We start from the raw sequence: 26217 nt of genomic DNA, 5'->3' as shown, positions 1-26217 counted from the left end.
CATTTCTCCACGACAATATCTTGAGAAAGAGACAACATAAGGTTAAGTAAATGATGAGAGAACTACCATTTTTAGGTGAACAATTACTATACTGGTGTTCATAGAACAAACAATAGGCAAACTTACAGTTTGTAAGTATAAACGGATCTTGATACTGTATTTTAATATTTAGACGTAGCCTACTTGGTAACTTACAGATCAAATCAAAGACGTAGTTGCAAATAACAGTAGCTGATAATGGACGGTTTGAATCTTACGTTCAAATTTTAACCATACAAAAAGAAGAAAAAAAACCATTTCACACCAATTTTTTACTTTTTAAATTTTAGGAAAATGTGCAAGTTGGATAAAAGTTTCTTACCCGTTTGAATGTGATGTGATGACATTCTGTACAATGGCTCACGTTCCTGTGTCTTAATTCCTTTTATAACTGTTTTAATTACCCTTGCTTTTATTTTGTGTTTATTTTCTATGCAAAGCACTTTGAATTGCCATAGTGTGATTATTTTACAACCCCAAATCAGAAAAAGTTGGGACATTTTGTAAAATGCAATAAAATAAATAATCTGTTGTTCATTCTTTTTAACCTTTTTTAACTGACAAAAGTACAAAGAAAAGTTTGCCAATGTTTTCACTGACCAACATAATTGTAATTTGTAAATATGAACAAATTTTGATTTTGATGGCTGCAACACACCCCAAAAAAGTTGGGACAGAGACATATTTACCACTCTGTCACATCACCTTTCCTTTTAATTACACTTTTTAATCATTTGGGAGTTGAGGATACTAATTGTTGGAGTTTTGCTAGTGGAATATTTGCCCAATCTTATCTGATACAAGACAGCCGCTCAACAGTCTGTGGTCATCGTTGCCTGATTCTCCTTTTGATGATGGGTCATACCTTTTCCATAAGAGACATATCTGGACTGCAGTAAACAGGCTGGCACATCCCTTCTATGGTGCAGAGTGTCTAGAAACCACTCAGTTGTAGCTTGTGCAGAATGAGGCCTGGCATTGTCTTGCTTCCCAGGAAAGATGTCATCTTGATGGCAGTTTATGTCTCTGTACAATCCAAATACATGCCTCCATGTCAATGGTACCTTCACAATAACGTCTCGGTTACGTATGTAACCCTCGTTCCCTGAGTAGGGAACGGAGACGTTACGTCGGATGACGACGAATGGGGTTTCGCTTAGAACACCTATCGACTTCGAGTATTACAAAACAAGCCAATGGCAAAGAAATGCCATGGGTCTGCGGTATTTGCATAGCGTAACTCCGCCCCACCTCGTGGGTATAAAAGGAGGAAGCCGGCAACATGCAGATATGTTTCTTCGCTGAGGAGCCCAGACTGAGCTCGGATCCCCACGGTTTGCAGACGTATGTAAGTGGCAGGCAGACTAGTTACGTCGGATAACGACGAATGGGGTTACCAGTCTAATCACGCCACCTTCTCGGCTGTCTTCTGGTCCAAAATCAGCTGAACCGACTGGGGATGGAGTCGCCATTCTCCAGGGAGGGGCTGAAGCCGTGAGAGCTCGTCGGCTGCACAGTTCAGGACTCCGGGAATGAAAATGGCTTGAAGCGACCTCAGATGCTTCTGACTCCATAAGAGGAGGTGGCGGGTGAGTTGCGACATACGGCGCGAGCTTAGACCACCTTGACGGTTGATGTACGCTACTGTGGCGGTATTGTCTGATCGGACTAATACGTGTTGACCCCTGAGCAACGCCCGGAAACGGTGCAGGGCAAGGCGTACTGCCAGCAACTCGAGGCAATAGACATGCCATACTACTCAACACTACATGCGAGAATCACTGAGCTTCAGGAGCAACCTTGCTCAACACCTAAGTGTGAAGAAATTCACTGAACTTCAGGTGCATTTCTGCTCAACACCTGGTGTGATAAATCTCACTGAATTTTTCAGGAGCATTTCTGCTCAACATGAGAGTGTGACAGCATGTCCATTGCGCATGGCGCCCCAGCCCGTGGAGGCATCTGTTGAGACAACAACATGCCGGGAAGCTCTTTCCAGGGGCACTCGGACCCGTAGAAAACTGAAGTTCGTCCACGGGGTGAGTACTGACGGCAGGTCGGAGTAACTGCTACTCGGAGGGTGCCGTGGTGCCATGCCCACCTCGGGACTCGGTCGCGAAGTCAAAGCTGAAGCGGTCTCATATGAAGCAATCTGAGCGGCGTACCGCGGCTGCAGATGCCATATGCCCCAGGAGCCTCTGAAAAAACTTCAGTGTGAACCGCACTCTTGCGCTTGATAGTCTCGTGCAAGTCAGCAATGGCTGAGTGGAGAAGGCGACCAAGTCCATACCGAGAAAAGAGCTCCTCTGCACGGGGCAAAGTTTACTCCTTTCCCAGTTGACCTGAAGGCCCAGACGAGCTAGGTGCCGGAGCACTGGGTCCCTGTATTCGCAAACCTGGTCTCAGGAGTGAGCTTAAGACAGCCAGTCACCGAGATAGTTCAGGATGCGAAACCCGTGTTCCCATGGAGGAACAAGGGCTGCCTCAACAACCTTGTGAAGGCGCGAGGAGACAGGGCTAGCCCGAATGGGAGAAGAGCGTACTGATATGCGCGCGCCCTGACAGCAAACCGTAGGTATGGTCTGAGTCGAAGGAGAACGGAGACATAAAAGTAGGCGTCCTTCAGGTCGATCGCTGCAAACCAATCCTGTGGCCGCACACATCCAGAAATGCGTTTGGCCAGGAGCATCTTGAACGGCAGCCTGTGAAGGGAGCGGTTCAGATGCGTAGGTCCAGGATTGGCCGTAACCCACCAGACTTCTCCGGGACAATGAGGTAGGGGCTGTAAACCCGGACCTCATTTCGGCTGGGGGGACAGTCTCAATCGTACCCTTCGCCAATAGGGTAGCAACCTCCGCTCTCATGATAGGGGCATAGCCATCGACCAAAGTGGAGCGGACTCCCCTGAAGCGGGGAGGAGACCATGCGAACTGAATCGCAACCCGAGCCAATGGTTCGCGCGACCCAGCGGAACAGATAGGGAAGCTCTAGGCAGGCTCCCAGCTGTGCCAGCGGCGTCAAGAACCACAGACGTCCCCCCGGTGGTGCAGCGAAGCGGAATGACCGGCCCAGACGTGGACGGCATAGCAGCCCGGTGTGGGGGCAAGGTCAAAACCGCACCCTGACAGAGGAGGCCAGGGAAGGACCAGCGTTCCACGGGGGCCTGCTCTGTCAGGGGTCTGGCGACAGAGTGGGACAGGGGCGAAGCGGTCCGTGGAGGGCACGCCGTGTCAACCGCCTCTGGGACAGAGGGGGACGAGGAGAGCACGGCTTGTGGGCGGCGCTCTGTGTCGTCCGAGAACTCTGTATGCTCAGAGACGAGAGAGTCAGCTCTTTCTGAATAAGGATTCTTCCCCAGCCCTCCACCGGGGAAAGGAGTGGCCCTGCTACCAACTCTTGGAAAGAACTGAGTCTCATCTCTGAGCAGCCCATCTCAAGAGTGCCGCTTAACCCGGCGTTTAGCGGGGGGCTGGGGTGGAGAGGGCTGTGGCAGCCCCCCTACGGTCTTCCAGAGCCAGGCCCGGGTGAACGGGCGGGGTTGGAACCGTGAGAGGGCGCCTTCGGCGGTGGGCAGACTGAGGGATCTGAGCGGGCGGCGGGGCCGTCGGGCAGAATAACCTCAATCTGCTCACGGGCGGTTGAGAACTGTTGGCCGGAAGCACTCAACCGCACCGCGGAAGAGGCCGACCTGGGAGATGGGGGTGTCGAGCAGACGGGTCCGCCCGACATCGTGCACATCAGACCGGTCAGCCCCAGAATGGTGAACATCACCTGACTCCGAGAGCGTACGGCCACTTTCGTCGCTCTGAGAGCAAGGTCAGTGGCGGCGCGCAGCTCACTGAAGAGCCTCGGGTCAGTCCCGCCTTCCTGCATGTCCATGAGCATCTGGGTCAGGTAGACCAGCAGAACGGTCATGGGATGCAGTGAGGCGGCTGCCTGTCCTGTGGCACTATAGGATTTCGCTACAGATTAGTGTAGACGAAACGAACTACAGGCTTTGGACGGGTGCTTAGAATTGCGCCGGGTAGCACTCTGAGGACACAGTAGCATGGCAACAGAGCGTTCAACCGGGGGGACCCCAGTGTACCCATGGGCAGCGGCCCCTGAGGGGAGGAAAGGCGGATGAGACCAACGAGCGGACCCGTGATCTCATCATGCACGTCCGGGAGGAAAGATATTGGGGTTTGCCGTGGAAGCGGGTCGGCGGCCTCACCCAAAAACCAATCGTCCCGGGAAAGCATGGCCGTCATCTCCGGATCAGACTCAGGCACAGCCGTATGCACACCAGAGGGTGGCAGCTGTGACGAGTCGTCATTTCCAGAAGAATCAAGCCCACCTAGTGATGCTGCTACAGACACAGCATCATCCTCTGTAGCTTCAAATGAAAACATACGGGCCACCCGAGGGTAGACTCGTGGAATCTGGGGTCGCTGACACAGAGTCGGCGTCTTGTTCCAGACCAACACCCTCAGGTCACCCTGGCCACCAGCCGAAGATCGGGGGGTGGATGAGGGGACTCTCACTCTTGCGAGTTCACTGAGTCTCGACCTATATATGACGCTATGATCACGTTCCCAGCGATTACATGAGTCACCCACGAGCGCTGTTCAAGCATGATCAAAGCCCATACACACTAGACAGCGCTCGTGCCCATCAGAGTCCGATACCAGTCCGCTGCAACCAGAAATGCACGGGCGAGCCATCTTTAAAAAGACGTGCCGCGTGTGAGCTCTTTTATGAGAGGAGAAAAAAAACTCAGCGATGTTGAAGTGCACAGGGAGACACACACACACTGGCAGATCACTGCACAGATCAGCAGGCACTGTGAGCTCGCTGCAGATCGCCGTCACACCAACACCGGAGAGAGAAGCTCGTCTCGTAGAGCGAAGTCAGAGATGACTGTGGAGTGAAGAAATGCTCTTGGCTCCAAAGCCAAAACATATCTGCATGTTGCCGGCTTCCTCCTTTTATACCCACGAGGTGGGGCGGAGTTACGCTATGCAAATTCCGCAGACCCATGGCATTTCTTTGCCATTGGCTCGTTTTGTAATACTCGAAGTCAATAGGTGTTCTAAGCGAAACCCCATTCGTCGTCATCCGACGTAACTCGGAGTGACAACGAAAGGGAATGCAAGTTACCCATACCGTTTGCAATGATGCACCTCAATACCAGCACAGATGTTTGCTTTTGCACCTGTCGCTGGTGAAAGTCTGGTTGGTCCCTTTCATCTTTGGGACTGAGAACTCGGTGTCCATTTTCTCCCAAAAACAAGCTGAAACATGGACAACATCTGACCACAGCACACATTTCCACTGTCTTCTAGACCATCTGAGATGAGCTCAGGCCCAGAGAACTCGCCGGCATCTCCACATAGAACTGATATAAAGCTTTCTCCTTGCGTAACAGAGATTCAAGTGGCATTTCTTAATGCAGAGTCAGACTGTGTTCAGTGAAAGCGATTTTCCAAATTACCCCTGAGCACACGTGGCTGTATTTAACAGAGTAGCATGATGGTATCTTGTGCAATGCCATTTGAGGGCTCAAAGGTCACGCACATTCAACAGAGGTCTACTGCCTGCCCTACACATACTGAGATTTCTCTGGATTCCCTGAATCTTGTGACAATATTATGTACGGAAGATAAAATACATAAATTCTTTGCAATTTTGCATTGAGAAATGTGATTTTTTAATTGTTTGACAATTATCTCATGATATTTGGAACAAAGTGATGAGCCATGACCCATCTTTGCTTCAAAAGACTGAGAAGCACTTTTACACCCAAACACGATACTCTCAACTATTACCAATTCACCTGCTCATTGTGGACTGTCTCAAAATAGTTGGATTGTAAAGAAGTAGCGGACGAGGAGAGATCCATTTGCAGCTTTTATTAGAATGGTCAGACAGGCAGGGTTAAACAACAGCAGACAGAACAACGGAGAGAACACAGAGCAGATCGGGGTCACAGGCAGAAGTCAGGGCTGGCAGCAAAAGGCAAAGTCAAATTAACAATCCGGCTAAAGGCAGGTAGAGAACAATCAGGTAGTGATGTTACGTATGACACTGAAGCTTCGATGTGCGTTTTGCGAAAGCGAAGCAATTTCTATTGAAGCCCCGTGTCGGGGTGTGTATTGGTTTCCCAGAGGTCACGTGATCGATGACAAACGAAGCCTCACTTTCGGTCCAATCACGTGCGCGTTTCGCTTTGGGTGTCAGAAAGCTTGAAGGTCCTTGTTGGCTCAGTCTGGTTGTTGGGTTTGTGAGGAGACTAGAGTGCTGTACTTTTAAAGTTTATCAATACATTACATTTTCCATTACACTCTCGTGTAATGGAAATCATGAAGATCTGGATACGTCCAGTGACTGCGGTGAATAGTGCTGCTGGCAACAAGGGAAAGACCTTGTGACAGCCTGGAGAGACAGCTGAAAGGAGGAAAGAGACCCCAATGGGGCTGGTAAGGGTTAGCTACCCTTGTCGGCAGTATCCAGATCTGTGTTTACAGGATGCTGGAGACACCCGCCCAAGGCTTCTGAAAAATTAAAGAGGAAAATACCCCTAGAGTCTGCGAGAGCAGGGGCGGAAGATGACTCAATGGTGGACAACATGGTTAACGACTTTGGAATGGAAACGGATATGAGTTTGGAGAGTACTTCACAAAAAACTAGTTCAGGTTCAGCAGTTAGCAAAGCCATTGAACTCCAAGCTTGTGTCTGTGGCTGGAGCAAGGCGACAACGGTCAGGGGTTTGAAGATTCATCAAGGGAAAATGAAATGCTTGAGGGAGAAGGGACAAGGGCCTCGCATTGATCAGTACTTCTTACGGAGTCAGTCAAGTCAGTCGAATGAAATCCAGCGACAGGAAGCAAACCACAGTTCGCAGGATATCAGCACCCCTGTCATAGAGGAGATGAGGGTTTGCACAGTTAGTGATGAACACATTGATTCTTGTGAACCCGGTCAGACTAACCAGCATAAGAGAGAAAAGAACCTCAACGGGCATAGGCCTGGAGTTAGATGGCCAAGAACTAGTGAGAAAACTGCATGGGACACGGTAAACACAGATCTATGCTTTGCATTGGAAAGATTAACTGGTACAGTTGAAAAGAAGCTGGATAAATTTGGGGACATCATTTACGCATATGGAAGTGAGAGGTTTGGTGTGGAAAAAAGGAAGGAAAAAGTACAAACTACTCCTGGATTGTCTAGACGGCAGCAGAAAATTGAAGGGTTAGTTAGAGAAAGGAAACAGCTGAGGAAGCAATGGAAAAGAGCGGAACAAAGTCAGAATGAGGGACTCAATCTCTTACAAAGGGCCATAAAAGATAAGCTTGCAACATTACGCAGAGCTGAGCGCCTACGGAAACGCTACAAAAAGAAGGAACGTGCGAGGGCTAATTTCTATAAAGATCCATTCAAATTCATAAAGAAGTTATTCACCAGTGAGAAGAATGGCACTTTAAAAGCATCTAGGGTTGAGCTAGAGAGATATTTGGAGGAAACGCATACAGATGCAAAAAGGCATGAGCCTATGTCAATTCCGTCAGACATCCCACCTGTCAATCCACCAGAATACCAAATGGAGGTCTGTGCACCTAAGTGGAAAGAGAGAGCAGGTTGTGAGAAAGGCAAGGGCTTCATCATCTCCAGGGCCTAATGGAGTTCCGTACAGAGTGTACAAGAGTGCTTCAGGAGTTCTAAGGATTCTGTGGAAATTGATAAAAGTGGCTTGGGAAAAGCAGGTTGTACCTAGATCATGCCGCCGAGCAGGGGGAGTCTTTATACCCAAAGAAAAAGATGCTACAAGCATCAGTCAGTTTCGCCCTATTTCACTATTAAACGTCGAAGGCAAAATTTTCTTCAGCATTATTGCTCAGAGATTGTCAACCTACCTATTAAAGAATGGCTTCATTGACACTTCAGTTCAAAAAGCGGGCATTCCAGGATTCTCAGGATGCTTAGAACATATCAGTGTTATCTGGCAACGAATACAATCAGCTAAAAAGGAGAGGAAGGAGCTCCACGTGACATTCCTGGATTTGGCTAATGCATATGGTTCAGTGCCACATGAGCTTCTTTGGGCATCATTTGATTTTTTCAGGCTACCGATGTCGATAACAAATTTAGTGAAAGCCTATTTTGGAGATTTGCAATTTAGTTTCTCAACTCCAGAATTCAGCACTACATGGCAATGCTTAGAGGTTGGAATAATGGCAGGATGCACCATTTCTCCACTGGCTTTTACCATGGCAATGGAAGTAATCATTAGGGCATCAAAGTGGGTAGTAGGAGGAGAGCGCTTGGCTTCTGGGATGCGACTACCACCAATCAGAGCATACATGGATGACATGACAACCATGACTACAACGGTAGCCTGCACTAATCGGTTATTGGGGAAGTTAACAGATAATATTGAATGGGCACGAATGCAATTTAAGCCCTCTAAATCAAGGAGCATCTCAATAATTAAAGGCAAGGTAGTAGATAAAGTATTCTTCATTAATGGTGAGGCAATACCAACAGTTTCTCAGAAGCCAGTGAAGAGTCTAGGGAGATGGTACGATGGGCATCTAAAGGACACAGTTCGAGTGGGAGAAGTTAGACGACAAGCAGTGGAAGGGTTGAAGAGCATAAACAGCTGTGCTCTACCAGGCAAACTAAAACTCTGGTGCTTTCAGTTTGGTCTACTGCCAAGGTTGCTGTGGCCACTGACTGTGTACGAGGTTTCTTTGACAACAGTGGATAAGCTGGAAGCGTTAATAAGTTCATACATCAGGAAATGGTTGGGAGTTCCACGCTGCCTCAGCAGAGTGGGACTTTATAGTAAAGGAGTATTGCAGCTGCCAGTCTCTGCTTTAACCGAGGAGTTTAAGTGTGCCAAGGTCAGACTGGAAATGACTTTAGCAGAATCACACGACAAATTTGTAAGGGGGTTAGCCCCTGTGGTAAAAACTGGTAGAAAGTGGTCAGCAAAGAAATCTGTAGTAGAGGCAAAGGCTGACCTTCAAATTGGGGATATCGTGGGACAGGTACAGCATGGGAGATGGGGTTTTGGGCTCAGTTTAGCTCCTCCTAAATGGCTCAAGGCAGGCCCAGCTCAAAGGAGGAAGCTGGTAGTCAACGAGGTGCGAAAGCAGGAGGAGAGGATGAGATGTATAAAGGCCATTTCCCAGGCCAAGCAGGGAGAGTGGATGAGATGGGAGAGTGTGGAACAACGAAAAATGGGCTGGCAAGACCTTTGGTCAATGTAAGAGAGTAGGATCAGTTTCCTTATTAGGTCAACATATGATGTTCTCCCATCACCGCAGAACCTAAACCTCTGGGTAGGAGAGGATCCCTCTTGTCCTTTGTGTTCATCACCTGCCACATTAAGGCACATTTTGACAGGATGTAAGGTGGCTCTTAGCCAAGGTCGGTTTACTTGGCGCCATGACCAAGTATTGCGATGTTTGGCTTTAGCATTGGAAGGCAAGCGTAGTATGACCAATAAGTTGCCGCCTGTTCTAGCAAAACATTACACGCAGAAGACAATATTCCTCGGCCCAGGCGAGCAACCACCAAGAAAAGGTGCTAACACCAATTCTCGCCCAGGACAACTGGAAGCTGCTGGGGACTGGAAGATGCTGGCTGATCTTGATCAACGGCTTATTTTTCCACCTGAGATTGCCACCACTAACCTACGACCAGATATTGTTTTGTGGTCTGGATCAGCACGCATTGTTCAACTGATAGAGTTAACAGTGCCATGGGAGGATGCGGTAGATGAGGCATATGAGAGGAAGAAATTGCGGTATGCTCATCTGGCCACTGAAGCAGAACAGCGAGGATGGAGAGTCCAGGTTTATCCAGTGGAAGTGGGTTGTCGAGGTTTTGTGGCACACTCTACAACCCGGTTCCTCAGAGACGTCGAATTCAGTGGTCAAGAGTTGCGTCGCACAGTAAAGAACTTATCTGAAGCAGCAGAAAGGAGCAGCAACTGGCTGTGGTTGAGACGGAAAGATTCTAGCTGGCTGAGTACAGGCCGCCATGCTACGGTTTCGTAGAATTCTTGAAAAATTGAAGGGTGTTGGTTTATTTGTATAGGTTGTATAGTATTTACAGTCATTACGTTCCTGTGTATATTGCGTGAATGACGGGATGTTGGGCGGATATTGTGTTTTGCGGTAGGTGGTATGCCATACGGAACCGTTGCCACTGAAACTGCATATTAACGCACCAGTGGGGCTCGACAGCCTTAGTCAAACGGGTTGGCGCGTATGGTTGGGTTGCGGAGAGATTGTGAGATTGTGGTTAGGTCTCAGCAGCACTGTTGGTTTATTTGTAGAGGTTGTATAGTATTTACAGTCATTACGTTCCTCTGTATATTACGTGAATGACGGGTGGTTGGGCAGATATTGTGATTTGCGGTAGGTGGTATGCCATACGGAACCGTTGCCACTGAAACTGCATATTAACGCACCAGTGGGGCTCGACAGCCTTAGTCAAACGGGTTGGCGCGTATGGTTGGGTTGCGGAGAGATTGTGAGATTGTGGTTAGGTCTCAGCAGCAAGAGGGAAGTAGAGGTCGGTAAGCTGGGCTGAGTTGAGTGGGGGACGGAGGGGGCCCTCTTGAGGTGTCGTGGGCTAGTCGACGAAACACTGAGGACGGAAGGTGCCCACTTGAAGACCCTAGAGATGTTCCCTACTCCGCTCAATCCAGAGGGTTGTTATGGGGGGACCGCATTGTGGTTGCAGCCGTTGTGTGTGCTGACGCGCAAATACACTATTAACACCAGACAGAAGGAGATTCACGTCACCAGATGGAAAGAAGCGTAAATGGATGGAGAAGCATAGGTTACTGTAAAGCTACGTCTTAGTTGGTGCTTATCTTGGCGAAAGCAGAGTACAAATCAGCATGAAGTTTTAACATCTACTCTCGTGTAATGGAAATCACATTTAAATAAGCAAAATTACTTATTATTTTTTTTGTCATTGTTGTGTAATTTTGTTTTTGTAAGATCGTTGCACTTTTGGTGTTTTTTTTAGGTAATTTGGTGTTGGTATTTGGGTGTTTGGTGAAGGGTTTGTATTTACAGCAATGGCAACAGCCAAAAAAAGGAAGACTTCCCCTAACTGGGAATATTTTGAGCTTATGGCTTCCAATGAATGTATTTCTAAAAAAGAAGAAAAAATAAATATTTATTTATTTATTATTATTTTATTTTTTATCATTGTATAGTATGTAGTCACTCCCAACAAAAAAAATGTATCCTCACACTTCTGAGGTGGAAACCTTTGTCTTCTGTTGGACAGTGCAGTAGACCAGCGCACACAAGCTCAAATGACACTTCTGATGCGATCCTAGAAGTGGATAAATACCTTACAGAGACAAACATACAAAGAGCTGAAGATCCACTTGAATACTGGAGAATGCAGAAATATCTCTACCCCCATCTATATACATTGGCATTACAGAATAATTAATTTTTATCACCTTTCTGTCATTCCTACAGTTACATAAGCACTATCACTGCCAAGTGTCAGATGAACAGATGATCCTATCACACAATGTCCTTATTCACTGTGTGTGTGTGTGTGTGTGTGTGTGTGTGTGTGTGTGTGTGTGTGTGTGTGTGTGTGTGTGTGTGTGTGTGTGTGTGTGTGTGTGTGTGTGTGTGTGTGTGTGTGTGTGTGTGTGTGTGGAGAGAGAGAGTAGGCCTACATTAGATCTTAATAAATAATATGCTCATTTTATATTTTATTGTCACACTTTAATGGGTAAAATAATTTATTTAATGAACAAATCAAACACAAACGTGTAAGGCTTTTTATTTGTACACATAACATTGAAACTATGGAGTGTGTTGTGGTTGCTTCATCTGACAGAGAAAGGCTTCTGGCTGCTTTATTTTAAATAAGCACCAGATGGCGCTGTTCTCGACACTCTCGAAGCTTTGAATCTTTTCCCGGAACAGTTAGGGGAAAGGCTCATTGCTTCACGAGGCTTCATTTCCCCATCCCTACAATCAGGAGTCGAGATACACAGTCCAAGGTCAGTAAGAACAGCAAACACAGGAATAAACGCTCGGAATTGAAAGCCAGGGCAATGCAATACTTCGCAGAGAACTGAAGAGTGAAAGAGGTTTATATGGGTGTGTGTGAATGAGCTGCAGGTGTATAAGTCACAGGTGAATGAGATGATGAGTGCTGATGAGTCCCAAAAGTGAGTATGGGAAATGTAGTTTGTGAGGAAGTGATCATAGTCTCTTGTGGAGCGCCCTCTGGTGGCTCTCGAGGGCACTCCAGCTGGTGATCGTTACATGGATAATCTAATTTGGATAATCTTTTCACTTTTATTTGGTCTCTGTCCCAACTTTTTTGGGGTGTGTTGCAGCCATCAAAATTTGTTCATATTTACAAAATACAATTATGTTGGTCAGTGAAAACATTGGAAAACTTTTCTTTGTACTTTTGTCAGTTAAAAAAAGGTTAAAAAGAATGAACAAATAACAGATTCTTGATTTTATTGCATTTTACAAAATGTCCCAACTTTTTCTGATTTGGGGTTTTAATTGTAAAGCGTTTTGAATAACTGTTTTAATTCTTCTTGCTTTTATCTTGTGATTATTTTTATTCCTTTCTATGTAAAGCACTTTGAATTGCCATAGTGTATGAAATGTGCTGTATAAATAAACTTGCCTATCCTTGCCTTGCCAAAGAGTGTTGTTTTATTACACACAATACTCAAATATCTCAGACTGTTTGTCAAAGTCAAAGTGCAAAATTGCAACAAATGTAACATTGCTGTCACAGAGTCAACAGAACCATCAATCCAACCATCAACACTATCTATCACCTGAATTCTGATCACCTGCACCTGCACCTCATCATCACTCGTCCATTATATTCCACCGATCCCTTCTCCTCAGTGTCTCGTCTATGTCAAGCGCCACAGACTGCTCACTCGAGTGACCTTCTTCTAGAATCTACTTACATGTAGTCCCGATCTTCTCATCCTCTCTGATCTTCATCATCCTCATCTGCCCGCAAAGATATTCTTCATTACTGTCAGCAAAGTCTTCACCAGAATAATCAGTATTTATCGCATCTGCCATCCTTCCCTGCATTGCTCTGCACTTCTAATAAACTTGTTATATTCACTAATACCTTATCTGTCCTCTTCTGATTGTGACAATTGCAACAACAAAATACATCCAACTTAAATTGCATTTTCTCAGAAATACCGATTGAGAGATGGTTGCCTTTTGGCAAGAAAATACATTGAACTATGAACAGCCGCTGACATGTGGCACTGGCATTTAAAACAGCTCGCCCTGACCAAAGTGCTGTACATAGCACATTAGCAGTTGTAGTTGCAGTAGACTGAAACCTGTCTTCATCCAAAACATTGACCTCCAATGGATCAAAATGTTAAAATTTGTTATGTTACAATTGCCTAAAAACTGAAGAGTACGTGTTACATGACCCACCGCTAACTAAACAAAACACAACTCAGGTTCATTAAATAGAAAAAAAAATCATCAAGGTTTATTTTTGGCTTACACAAAAAGTATATCACACACACAAGGATGCTTTCATCACAAACTACCCGAACAGGAGGAGCCTCTTAACCACCCAGCAAAATAAGAATCAACGCAATCAGAAAAAAACATAAGTTAAATGCATCAAACAAAACCTTGTGAATCACTCAGTTAATCCAAAATAAATTACATGCAAAAGTAGCTCCTCTGTTCAAACACTAAGCCAGTAGCATCCTCGTGCTGCAGTAATAAATAGTGGGGGAACAAACAATATACAAACAAAAAGAGTAGGGATGCACCGATCCGCATTTTTTCACTTCCGATCCGATCCCGATACCTGAATTTGGATATCGGCCGATACCGATACTATTCCGATACCAGAGCTGTGTTTGCTTTAATATTATTATTATCATTATTGTTGATTTTATATGATGCTGCAATAAACTTCTCTCTACAGGCAAGTATGATATGTATGCATGCATGTCCCAAAAGGCAACTTGAGGTAAGTATAAGGTTAGAAACAAATAAGAGACAATAAGTGTAGGCACCAGCACCAAATCTGGTAAAACGTTACACAATGCTGTTTGTATTGTTGTAAAATACATTCATAAAAAACAAGATAACAAAAATCAAAAAGATAAATTATTTTATATATAGTCTAGCTACTATAAAATTAAGACATTTTTTTAATGTATAGCACAGCTGTTTATTGAGGCAGCAACATATTATAGATGGGACATTTAATAATCTTTCATTGCGCAAAAGTATTATGATATGATTATGAAAGACTCCAATACAGTGCGGCACAAAGCGCTTATGCGCATCCCGAGCGCAGAATGATGCGCTTGAAGCAACATGGAGTCACAGCGCGCAACGCGTCGAGTCCGCATTGAAAAGTTCAACGCACAAAGGAAAGACATATTGATGCGTAGTGTATTGTACAGTATCTATCTATGCAATAGTTTATTCAGCCTATTCTTTTAACAGTTTTAAATTTCAGTTACTGTGTGCTTGAAGAACAATTATAGTGCTCTCCTGTTGTGATCTAACAGACACACGTTAAAAAGTAACATGATTAAGGTACAGCAAGTCCAGCAAGATAGTCATTTTATCCGAAACCATAGAGCTTTATCTACAGATCAAGTATAATAATAGTAATTGAATCATCTTGGAGAGTTTCATCGAGTTGACTGTCATAACCGAACGCGACGCGCTGTTGAATGCTGAATGAAGAATGATTGACAGCCGCAGCGGAGGGAACAGTTTACGTGATCTTGAATTTAATGACTTAAATATTCATTTCTATCTCACATTATACTATAGAATGGCTTCAGAACACTTATAATATAGTGCACGAACACTTAATGGTGCTTTATAATACTTTTGTGGGGCTTAACAATAACACAATTTCTTTTGGGCCCCGATTACCAGCTCAATCGCCCGGGCGGACTAGACAATATACCCAAACCAAATAAACAAACAAAAAAACAAAACAAATTAAATTACAACAAGAGCAACAAATGGGCTCCGTAGAGCTGAAATACAAACATTAAAACCACTTTATTATTCATATTAAAACAATTTAATAATTCTAATCAACTCATACCTGTCTCAAAGTTCCAAAGAAATCCACTGGCGAACCTCTCGCATATGAACACCACAAGTGTCGATCGATTTCCGCCGGCCAGAAACAAACGCACCTACTATCCTCGTTCCTACCACTGAGCTTTATACTAGGCTAACCACACCCCCTTGATTCACAACTTTACTCCCTTGATGTCACCCGCTACATTCGCTTGAAAAATTTTAAGTGTTTTAGTTCAACTGGCGTAGTTAGAATCACTGTTATACCGCTCAAGCAAAACAGGAATGGTTTCACACCATCAGTCCAGGATTGAGGTGCAGTGTCCTTCTAATAAGAGCAGGCAAGGACAAAATGTAGACAATTAAATTTGTTCTCTTAACTAAACTGAAGCAGAAGTGCCTGACCTGTTAATTCGACACGAGAAGTTTCTCAAAATGACTGTCGGAAAGACGGTTGCGTTTTGGCAGGAAAATGTATTTTCCAACACTAAACAACCACTCACATGCGGCACTGGCAGGGACACCAGTATTGCACTTAATGAAGACTCTCTTCATTTTTGATAGATGCTTGAAAGCAATATCAGGTTTGATTGCTGTAGACTATAGATAAATGTTCAATTCATCCAAAACATTCTCCTGGTTTCTGGAGAAGCAGTCTGTGATCTCATTACTTGCATTTTCTGGCTTCCACAGCTGCCTCAGCATCTTTGGTTGCAACCAAGTGGAGAGAATGGCAGGCACAGGGTTCACGAGTTCACACTTACATATAATTTGAGGAAATAAGATTTAATGCGTATTTGGCGTGCTGTCCGGAGGGAGGGCTCCCCCCGTATGTAAGTGATTTTTGAACTAGGAGTGTGGAGAACTAGGAGTGTGGAGAAGGGGTGGAGGGGGGATGCTGCAAACTGTCAATGGATCGAGGTAAGACTGTTGAGTCTATATGTACACTTTATCATTGATTGCTGATTGCTGTCCACTCGTGTTAATTATCTGAACGTGCTCCTCCCGAACTAAGTTAATAAAACTTTGTGAGACCAAATGCTCGCTGGATGAAAGAGAAAATGTAAGTGCTCTACTGGGAAAGCTCTCACTCCGTCCGCTGTGAGACCAATGCTCGCTGGACGGAAAGAGGAAAAATTGAAAAGAGTAAAAAATGAGTGCTTGCCCAGGAGATTTTCTCACACTGCATCCGCTGTGAGACCAAATGCTCGCTGGATGAAAGAGAAAATGTAAGTGCTCTACTGGGAAAGCTCTCCCTCCGTCCGCTGTGAGACCAATGCTCGCTGGACAGAAAAAGGAAACTGAAAAGAGGAAAATGAGTGCTTACCCAGGAGATTTTCTCACACTGCATCCGCTGTGAGACCAAATGCTCGCTGGATGAAAGAGAAAATGTAAGTGCTCTGCTGGGAAAGCTCTCACTCCGTCCGCTGTGAGACCAATTCTTGCTGGACGGAAAGAGGATTTTTTTTTTTTTTTTTTTACCCGATGAGGGTTTGGTGGGCTTTTTAAATCCGGTTGGTCCTGATATAGCTTTGGAAAGCATCGGAGGACCATCTCCCAAGGGCTTGAATCTGGTGTTGGGAAAGGTCTTTTTGGGCTGCTGTAGTTGCTGCCCCGATGCGGAATGAGTGAAAAATTCTTTGCTGGAATGCCTGACTGTTGGAGAACAGATTTGAGGTGTTCCTGGAACTAAAAACGTGTCACAGGTTTTTTTGGATTCATCTAAAAACAGGGGTTCCAGAGGAGATTTAGCTTGAGAACTTCTCCATTGCAGATATGCCAGAATTGACTGGTATGGTTGGATTTGCGAAGCGAGGTTAAAAATGTAAATGAAATGACCTTTTTTGGTTTGGTCAGTCTTACTTTGTTTAATCAAGTATGAAATGGTTTCGCCATCAATTACTGATAAGTCCGAGATGGTGGGGTGGATTTTTGGGTCAAATTTAGAAGTGATGGCGATTTCTGAGCATCTAAGAAAACCAAAAAAGGTTAGGATTAACATGGCATCGAGTGTGCGAGTGGAACTGAGGGGCTGGTAGCCTATGTGGAAAGCCTGAATACATTTGGTGAGAATGTCCAGCGTTATGGGTTGTCTGGCGTAGGGGCGGGTGGGCTGGGATCTTTGAATCCCTTTAATCAGGAGGGAGGTTTGTGAATTGTTTATCTCCACGGAAGGAGCGCCGTACATCAGTTTATGGAAAAACTGGATGCCGCTCAAATAACCTTTAATGGACCCGATTTGTAGGCCCTTAATGATAGTATGGTAGGAGATAAAAGTGGTGATTGAAAGAAGAGAAAAAATCAGGGAAAGGTAAGTTATAAGAGACATGAAATGTTTTAAAACATCTCCAAGCAGGAGATCAACGTAGGATTGAAGGGTCCTGGGAGATACTGCTTGGAGGATACCGTCGAGTGATGCTTTGAGCAGTGGTTTTAATGGGTGGGTTACGGGAATATTAGCTCTGAATAGCGAGGAACTGGAGTTGGGAATTGATCCGCCTCTGGAGCCAGCATCCTGAATTTCTGAAACAGAAAACAAGACAGAGAGTCGGCGATTTGGTTTTTTGACCCAGGGATGTGTTTAGCAATGATAATGAATTGGTCGCAAGCTGTAATCCAGTTGAGACGCCTTAAGAGTGGCATCAGAGCGGGTGAATGGGAACGGCCTTTGTTAATGCAATGTACTCTTGCATCGTCGCAATGCACTAAAACGCTGCTAGCGGCCCATTCTTTTCCCCACAGGAAAGCTGCTACTACGAGAGGGTAAAGCTCGGATTTAGCTGAGGATTTATGTTATGCCCTGAAGCTGAGGTGGCCATGGAGCCGCGAACCAACGACCTTGATAAAATCCCCCGTACCCGATTGAGGGGGCGGCGTCTGTGAACAATTGAATGTCAGTGGGGGATGAAACAAGGTTGTTGTAGAAAAAAGAAAGGCCGTTCCACTGTTTTAGAAAAGTTAACCATAGCCTGAGTTCGTCGCGACATGCTTGGGTTATAAAAAATGCGGTCTTCTAGTGAGTGGACAGAGGACGCGAGTGAGAGGAGATGTGAGATGAAGGGGCGACCTTGCGGGATGATGCGTATTGCGAAGTTTAAATGTCTAGCAGGGACAGGAGTTCGCGTTTTGAAAAATTTGATTTTTCAAGGAAAGTAGAAGAGACGAGGATTATTCGGTCGATTTTTTCTTAGGGGAGGGATGCTTGGAATTTGTCTGAATCCAAATTAATTCCTAGGAACTCGAAGGACGTTGCAGGGCCCATGGTTTTTTCCTGTGTGATAGGAATTCCTAGCTCAGAGAAAACGTTTTGTACCGTGAGTATGTGCGCAGCTGGAATAGCATCAGGAGGCGAGATTATTAGAAAATCGTCTAGCAGGTGAATGAGGGAAGGAATGGCGTAGTTGTTCGACAGGATCCAGCAAACGGCTTCTGATAGCATGTCAAATATTTTAGGGCTGCTTTTGCAACCGAATGTTAAACGTACTGCGAAATAATATTTCCCGAGCCAGCGAACTCCAAATAGGTGCCATGAACCTGGATGGATAAGCATTACTTTGAAAGCAGATGTAATGTCGATTTGCAAGCCAAGCACCCCGACCTGCGATTTTGATCATGTCGATAGCCTGATCTATGTCGTGGTATTTGAGCGAAAAATCATCGAGAGGGATCAAGCTGTTTATGCTTGGGAACGGAGAATTGTGCGGGGCTGACAGGTTGATTATTAGGCGTTTTTTACCCGAGAATTTCCTTGTAGCCACTCCAATGGGGCTGATACGAAACAGACTAAATGGAGGATTGTCAAACGGACCGATCATGAAACCTGACTCAACTTCTTTTTTGATCAGTTTGTCTACAACTTCAGGTTCTGTAAGGGCGGATTGGAGATTATTACATATGACGTTTTGTGAAAGCGGGCATTCTAAGCCGGGTTTAAAGCCGCTTTTTAAACCTGACAGCAGATAATCGGTATATTCGGCATCCGGGTGATGAGCTAGTTCGCAGTGCATGCGCAAAATATTCACAGGAGTCGCCAAATAATTTTTAGATTTTTTATTCACAGACTTGAAGACTGGAGCATGGGCGCTGCCACAAAAGCTGCAGATGGGCATATACCGGCAGCGCGCTCTTTGAAATTTGCCTGCGTTGAAGTGATTACAGGGCTGCCTGCTTTCATCAAACGCAGAATCCTGAATTGCGCTGGTGGTTGCTGCGCGTGGCACATAGCTGGTGGATTTAGCATTGCTTATTCCCGTGAAAGGAAGAGAGGTAGGGTTAACCTGTGGGCATGTTGCGGTTGAGTGAGCCACTGACCTGCAAACTGCACAGGTAATGTTTTTGCAACCTAAAAATACCCTGCTGTGGAGATCCGAGTCAAGTGCACCCCAGTATGTGCACTGATTCCATTGTGCGACTCGCACGGCACTTTTTGCAGAAAAAAGTTTGTGAACGTGTAGAAATGCCCGCCCCCATAGGACAGCGCGAGTTCGGCAATGATTGCTTGATAATCGTTCAGTTCACGCCGCCTGTGGGGGAAGGCTGAACAGATGATTTCAGTGAAACGTGAAAAAGCGATCGTGAATTCGGGAAATGAAAGGACGCGGGATGAGTGCGTGTTTGTGTTTTTCAGGGTAACTGAAAAATCACTGCAATCCACTTGGTGGTCTGATTAAGCTGCAGGGAGGAGAGACAACAGAGAAGAGAGGTCTACATCTGTACCTGCGAGGATCTGAGAATCCGCGGATGGATTGAGAAACTGGTGGGGGTTCCATAGCAACTGCGTTGGGCGGCACGGGCATCGGAGTGGCTGTGAAAAGAGAATATGGTGATTTAGTTTGTATGATAGAGCTGGGAAGGGTATAATCCGGGGCTGCGAATGTCAGCGGTGCCCTTGTGATTGGATGACCTGCTGTAAATTGAGAAGAAAAGTTAGTCGGAGGAAGTGAGGGATGATATAAAGCAGTGTGAGCTTGGGCTGCGAGCGGAGGCGGGCCCGCGCTTGTTTGAGTTACTTGTGCTGCAGGCCACTGGAAGTGGGCGGGGTTGTAACCTGTTGGGTAGAACTGTTGACATTGTTGGGTCTGTGATGCTAGCGGCGATAGCTTCGCGCTAGTGTCTGCAACTGGAGCTGGAGGCCACTGAAAAGGAAAAGGATTATGTACAGCAGGAGAATAGAACTGAGCGGCTGCGGGGAGGCCGCTGGGCCCGGCTGTACGTGGTGCTGCGGCGGCGGAAGCAGAGGTGGAGGGCTGGGCCTCGTCAAAAATGGACCTGCCGTGATGAAAACTGGCTCGCTGAGGGCCTGTTGCTGCGGCGGCTCGATGGGCGAAGCGAGCCGTTTCCTGTGCAGGGAGACGAGGGTGGTGACTGGGCAGGCAAATTTTGAGCCCTGCGGGCTTTGCTCTGCCTGTGGGTTGTCTTAAGAGTTGACTTTAAGGAGACATACAAATCATACAGCTCCGCTTTATTCATTTTTCTTGAAGCTTGTAAATCAGAGTTACCCAGCGCTTGCCTCAATCCAGCTACGGTCCATTTCCCGATGGGTGGGATCGTCGGGACGGCCGAGCGGTAGGAGGAAGCTGGGGAAGAAGATGGAAGTCTTGCCGGGGGCGGCGAAGACTGGTCATGGCGTCTTGATGAGCGCCGGGCTGATCGGGCCGGTGTGCGGCTGCAAGGAGAGGCTGGGGGCTCAAATGCACCGACCGGCGTAGGAGGGATGACCGTGGAATCGACGGAGTGAGAAGATGCATCCCTGGTGATTTCTTCGTCGGAAGAGGAGCTCGTAGGAGACATAGTTGCAAGTAGCTGAGCAAAGAAGCGAATACTAAATGCTGCAAACTGTCAATGGATCGAGGTAAGACTGTTGAGTCTATATGTACCCTTTATCATTGATTGCTGATTGCTGACCACTCGTGTTAATTATCTGAACGTGCTCCTCTCGAACTTAGTTAATAAAACTTCATTTGATGGGCTGGCAAGTGGTAGTCATCTTTTTCGGTCTCTTTTAGAAATGCTGCAACATCAGTAAACTCAACATCTGCCTCTTCATCATTTTCTTCATCATCTTCAGTCACTTCTTCTTCAGCTGCGAACACACTAAATGCTTTTACTAAGTTTGAACCGTTGTAGTGGTTAACACAACTTTGTTTTGAATACTGAATTCCATGTGGACACTTTCAAGCATCTCTGCCAGAGTGTCATAACAAGTGTGCCTTCCCTTGATCCTTCTGCAAGCTGAAGCCCCTGAAGAGATGGTTAGTGTGTCTGAATCTATCCAATGGACAGTAACTCCCAGATAGCTCTTGTGATTTGTAGACCATGCATATGTGGTTGTTGCTACAAATTCCTGCTCAGACAAAACTTTATACATATCTGCCTTCATGGAAATGTATTGATCCTCTAGCATTTTGACAAATGTCTTTCTAGACATCACATGCCTTGAAGTCAGTACCTGCTTTAATAATTATTAAAATTCTGCCCTTTCAACAATACTGAGGGAATGAAGCCCCTGAATAACAAAATTCAGAACCAGCTTGTTCCACATCCCTCATGAAATACTGAATAGGACTTGATGAGGACTTGAATAGGACGTTATCTTTTTACTGAATTGCTGCTGCATTCTCTGTAGGCTAACTCATTCAGTTCAGATGGATGCAGTCTCTGATAGGCATTGGATAATGGGGAAAGCAAAAATTAGAAAAAAAACACAAACATTGTCATTTGTCAAGTATGTCATTTAAAAAAAATGACAGGCCTACTTTTAAATTATTACTCAAGAAAGAAATATATAAGCCTACTATTATAAAACAACTGCGATTCAACATAAAGGAATGTTTCAGAGTAGGCTATATTAATTTTCACTTTATACTAAGGTAGTTAAATGAAAATACTTAACTTGAAAGGATTAAACTTAAACTTTTATTTTGGCGGAAAACTGTGACGAGACCTTTACGTTTCTATGACATTAAAAATGCTTTTATATTGCTGTAATTATCTGGCTACCCACACAAATGTTGGAAGTTAACCTATGTGTACATTAAACGGCATAACTGGCATTTGAAAAATGCACGTTAAACTTACAGACAGTAGCGGTTTTAGGCACGGGCGAACCGGGCACTGGGCTGCATTTTTTCATGTCACATGGCGGGGCGGCACGAGCAGTTAAAAAAAAAATCCTCTGCGGTGTGAAGCGGTTTTCTATTATCTAGAAAACGCTAATGATATTATCTGTCATTTCACTGTGTGGGGAATATGCAAATTGGCACCCTGCTTGCTGAGAAGGTGCCGTGTGTGACGCCGGTTTCACACTGCAAACGTTAGCAGGCCGTATTTTTTTCGCCGCCCATGTTAACAGATTAGAGCATTCACACACCGCACGCAGATGCGGCGCGGCAGCGCCTAGCAGGAGCACTGTATCAGCAATACTCTAATGGAATTAGTGGGCTAAAGTCAGTCACACCACCTCGACTTTCTTCCAAAATAACACAAATAGGCTATTTCATTTATAATATTATAAATGCAGGCCTATAGTTCCTGCAAATTTTTGTTTTTCTGACTTGTATGAAATGGATTATAAAAATAAGTAATACAAAACGATTATGTGGGTCACCGTCTTGACTTCTGGCCGTGACTCGTGACGTGAATGACAGTGTTGGGGGGCGGGGATGGGAAATCTGTTGATTGTCGAGTGCCAAATAAACAGAGATGGACAGGAAAAGGTCAAAGCCATCAGGTGCACAATTAAGAAGAAAAAAAAAGAAAAGAAGAAGAGGAAAAAAGAGCAAAAGATAAAGGTATGCAACTATGTTCTCTCTGTGGTATGATTACGGTATCCATGTTGTCATGAATGAAGGGCTAATGTTAATTGTGGGTAACTCGTCTCTTACGTCTTTTTGCTATGATGCTTGTTATGCTTATAAAACAATAATTAGGTTTTAAGTCACAAACACGAGATCTAATTTCGCCATAATATTGTGCTTTGCAACAAAACTGTTACAAGTTCAGTTATTATTTATTTCCATCAGTTGGGTTAACTTTTATACTTTTCTTGACCTCAACTACAGTGGTACAATGACATTTTAATGACATTCAATTTGTACCTCTGTAGTTGAGGTCAAGAAAAATATTCATGACACAGTCATAATGGCCTCATGATGACAGCCAATGTTCTGTTCTTAGTGCAATAGTGTAATAATTAGATTCTCTTTAGTGTGTTTTCACATTTGTGTGATGAAGTATTTGTGCTATAGAATATTTATTCTATATTTTATTTGTATATTATTCGTAATGTTTGATATTATTGTTGCTCTCTGCTCTTGTTAAATTTTTTATATATCTGTTTGTATATATTTTTAGCACATTTATGTATATAGTGTATATTTAAGTTCTGATAACTTACACTGTCATAGTTTGTGGAGAATTGTGCTTATTGTCTTTTGGCAATGTTGGATATAATGAAGGATTTGTGCAATTGAGAAATATAATTTTCTCTTTAACTTATGTTGTTATAATAAAATATGACACTTTGCGGATCATTTTGTGTGTGTGTGTGTGTGTGTGTGTGTGTGTGTGTGTGTGTGTGTGTGTGTGTGTGTGTGTGTGTGTGTGTGTGTGTGTGTGTGTGTGTGTGTGTGTGTGTGTGCGTTTTATTTATTTATTTGGGCGCTCGAATGTGGTCTCGCCGAGGGTGTAATTCAATGTAGAACCGCCACTGCTCACAGCACATGCAGTGATGGAGCTCGCAGAATTAACTGTGAAAGAAAAAAGCGAATCACGAGCTGCTTGTGTGAGCACAGTTCGGTTCGCTCTGAAACCAGTTGCAACAAATCTAATTTAATATAATCAAAACCCTTTTCGTTTGATAAACACACTAAGCTATATCGCAATTGAATTTTCTGTTCAACTTCGACTGACTAATTGACAAACAAAACGATGGTGCAAACGTTAGTGGTCTTTTATGTTCATTACCAAACTGGTGGACAGACCATGGCGGGTTATTGTAATTAAATCAGAAATAGAAAATTTGTTGTAGCTAGAGAGCAATAAAGTTAAAATTAATACAAAATGGCTGTTACTCACAAGTATGGGCGTCCTTAAATGTTTATTTGAAAACATTCAAATTTTCAAATGTCAGATTTGTTTCTGAAAGCAAATGTTTCTGAATCCGATCATCATCCACAAACAAGTAAATCCCTCAGCATCTGGTCTAAAGTTGATCCATAATTATAGTCCTGCGCTATAAATGCAACTTCAAAAACATAGCCTATGTAACCCTGTTGAAATATATTCATTCGGATAATATATACAGTTTTGAATAAATAATTTCATAGTTTAATCAATAGAATGTAAGGTAAAAAAGTTAAGATTCATTGACAAGCAAAGGACGTTATGATTTTTCTCAATAAGCGAAATGCATATTGGGTAATGTTCATAGTTTGCTGAATACAGCATTTAGAATGTTAAATATTTGTTGGGTAATAATATATGTGAAAATACTTTAAAGATGCCTGTAACAATAGGAAGAAAGAGTTGCACAAATGTTTTGTGAATTTATTTTATTTCTGAAAGTTTTGTAAATGATCCAATCAGAGTTGAGGTCAAAGGGAAAGTAAGTGAGGGGAGAGCGTCGAAGAAGTGAGAGAAAAGCCCGTGTGGTTTGCAGAGAGAGAAACAGGGTTAATGTGATTTTTAGACTCTATTTTCTGCTATTTTCCATCTTATTAGGACACAAATAATATTTTTTTTTTTACTATTTTAATGTTTGTATGCCTAAATATGATTAACATTAATTATTACATAATTTATTCATGTTCATATTCATTTTAATTATCCTTAATATTTTTACATTTTTATTTGTAATGTTTATATATATATATATATATATATATATATATATATATATATATATATATATATATATATAGTATACATTAATTATTATAATATATTTATTAATGCTAATGAAATGTAATATTAATGTTATTTATCATACATTTATTTTCAATTTTTATTGTTGATTTAATTATTATATATCATGTATTAATGTCTATTTACTTATTTTTAATTTGAATGTTTATATATATAGTATACATTAATTATTGTAATATATTTATTAATGCTAATTAAATTTGTAATATTGATGTTAATTATCATACATTTATTTTACATTTGTATTGTTGATTGTAATGTTTGTGTATATATAAAGTATACATTTAATTATTTTACATCATGTATAAATGTTTATTTATTTATTTACTTACATTTTTCATGTTAATGTAAATGACAAATATGATACAACAGGCTTTTGGTGGCTTTAATCTGTCAATTATCCATGAATTGCATATATGAACAATAAAAACCTGATCTATGAAATATGCTTGCATACCTGATGAATGAAACACACATGATATTTAAAACACACGCGCACACACACACACATACACACAATTTATATATACAAGTATGTTATATTACTGTATAGTTTTTGGAGAAAAGGCAAACTCACCCCACACATCAAAGTGCATTCTATCACTTACACCATGTCCCATTTTCAAACACCATAAAAAGTGTTCCTTCATAGGTTTGCTCATTCTTTCATTTGATTAATGTTCAGAGTGACTCTGACTATTACTGTAATTATTGTCAAGTAATTTTACTGTATAGTTTTCGAGAAAAGTAAAGGCAAACTCACCCCAATCACCAAACTGCATTCTAGCACTTACACCATGTCCCATTTTCAAACACTCATAAAAAGTGTTCCTTTATAGGTTTGCTCATTTGTTCATTGGATTCCTGTTCAGAGTGACTCTGACTATTACTGTAATTATTGTCAAGTAATTTTACTGTATAGTTTTGGAGAAAAGTAAAGGCAAACTCACCTCAATCATCAAAGTGCATTCTAGCACTTACACCATGTCCCATGTTCAAACACTCATAAAAACTGTTCCTTCATAGGTTTGCTCATTCTTTCAATATATTCCTGTTCAGAGTGACTCTTAATATTACTGTAATTATTTTCAAGTCATTTTTACTGTATAGTTTTGGAGAAAAGTAAAGGCAAACTCACCCCACACATCAA

Source organism: Siphateles boraxobius, unplaced genomic scaffold (genome assembly GCF_051911475.1).
Source record: "Siphateles boraxobius isolate OS27281-9 unplaced genomic scaffold, OSU_SipBor_1 25, whole genome shotgun sequence".
NCBI lineage: Eukaryota > Metazoa > Chordata > Actinopteri > Cypriniformes > Leuciscidae > Siphateles > Siphateles boraxobius.
This window is presented reverse-complemented; position numbering follows the sequence as displayed.